Consider the following 1,906-nt stretch of genomic DNA (forward strand, 5'->3'; position numbering starts at 1 on the left):
GAGAGATTGCAAGGACAATATCAATTCTGCTTACCGTTTATTAAAGGGTTACGGTTAGGGTTAGGGTCCATTGATCGGCGGACAGAGGCGGTTTCACGCAGCTTTAGTACAGTTTTTTGTTTTACGCCGGTTTTTCCCGAAGTCGCAAAAGTATGACGTCACAACATTCTGATTGGTCACTTGCAATGTTGATCCTGGAACAACATTTAGTATGATGATCTGGGAACAACACCAGCACGAGGATATCTGATCAACCGTGATTGATATTTAAAGCATGTGTACCTGCACATGCATGCTTATTAACCCACAGGTACTGTGGAATATATTTTTTACTCACCTAAAGTGGGAACGGCATTGCACTCAGTTGGAGCACTGATGCTGCGCTGTGGACCGAAGGATGGCTGGTAGGTCTGGAGAAAACTTAGTGGTTGAGATGCGAAGGACCTCTTGGAGATCGCTCATTTTGGTTCTTTGCTCACATATGTATGTTGAGCCAAATAGACTGATAATTTATTTTGAGTGGCATCATTTAAGTCCCACTTTGTGAATTGAGTTCTGACAGCTTCAAAAATATCCATACCCGTTGTTGTGCCTTTTAGACTCTTAAGATCGAGCAGCTCCTCTGAAACTCCAAAGTTCTCATCCACTCCCCACAAAAAAATTAGCAGCTGTCTAATGTCTGTGGCATCAGTGCTCTCATCGCATGCAATGGAGTAAAAATCCTGCACTTTTTCCGGACACATTATTTAGGCAACTTTAATGTGGCAGTATTTTATGAGGTCTCCATCTTAAAAAGGCTTGCCATGTCTTGCGATCAGTTGGGCGACTTCAATGCTGGCTATTGTAGCCTTTTCCTGGACCTTTGAGCACGAAAAAAATACTGTTGCTGACCCTGCAGGAGAGCTACCATTTGCTTTAATTTCTGCTCTCTATATACCTAATTTCTAGTAAGTGGCCCAGCCCCTCCTATATTTTTATGTATGTGGCCCTCGGTGAAAAAGGTTTGGACACCCCTGCCCTAAAGGGACCCAACTGGGCCTGAGAACATAGCTCCTGGATCCTTATGATACACAAACCCCTCTACCACACTTTGCCAAAAATATTAGTTCAATCTTATAAAGTACAGTAACGCGCTTCTCGTGTTCTTTGGCCAACTGATGACATTTTCTCAGTTGTCATTTTCCATGGATTTTGTTACAGTTTTGAGGAAGGAAAAATGTAGTGTCCACAAATATTTTTCAGTGAATAAGTTATTTTTGGACATCTATCATCAATGTAACAATATATAAGTGACTGAGCGAATGTACCGACAAAGTGTTTTTTTTTTCTTCCCTCAAAATCTTCTAGCAGAGACTTGTGGTCTCCGTTAAACTACAGTGAAAATTTTCATAGCTTTCTATTTTTTCTTTTTAACTTACTGTCAATTAAATGTGTACCGGACTTCAATCAAAGAAACAAAACACAATGCCTTCTTTGGTAAGTTTAGGCTCACGGTGAGCATCATTGTTCTGATATACCATAGAGAAGAAGATTATTTTGAACAGGTGAACAAGGCAGGAAAACTCACTGTTTATAAACCCTACAGTAACAGTAGCAAGTATTTGTCTTAATGGAGGAATAAAAATTGAGAAATCTGACCAAGACAAAGTTTCGTACCTGAAATGTTGAACTGATGTTAGAGCTGAGGCGTTGGTTAAGTCTTAGTGAACAGAGGCAGAAGTGGAGATGCACACTCATGTTCATCTGTGCCGTGGTTACATCAAGTTTGGCTGTTATCTACTTTCTGTCAAATTTGTGTACTATACACACGAACACCACTTCCTCTTTTTCTTCTTATCATGTGTTTTTCTTTATCGTCCTTTAAAGACATGAACACATAAAAGACCTTTCTTTCTGCATGCATAAC

General features: G+C 40.1%; 1 pseudogene; it reads right to left on the minus strand.

Annotated features, from left to right (window-relative positions):
* Positions 1 to 1,757, minus strand: part of LOC121815266 — a 14,298-nt pseudogene extending 12,541 nt beyond the window's left edge.
* Positions 1,758 to 1,906: the final 149 nt, after the last annotated feature.

This window comes from Haplochromis burtoni, unplaced genomic scaffold, assembly GCF_018398535.1.
Source record: "Haplochromis burtoni strain Fernald_Lab_line unplaced genomic scaffold, NCSU_Asbu1 Contig_168, whole genome shotgun sequence".
NCBI classification, from domain to species: Eukaryota; Metazoa; Chordata; class Actinopteri; order Cichliformes; family Cichlidae; genus Haplochromis; species Haplochromis burtoni.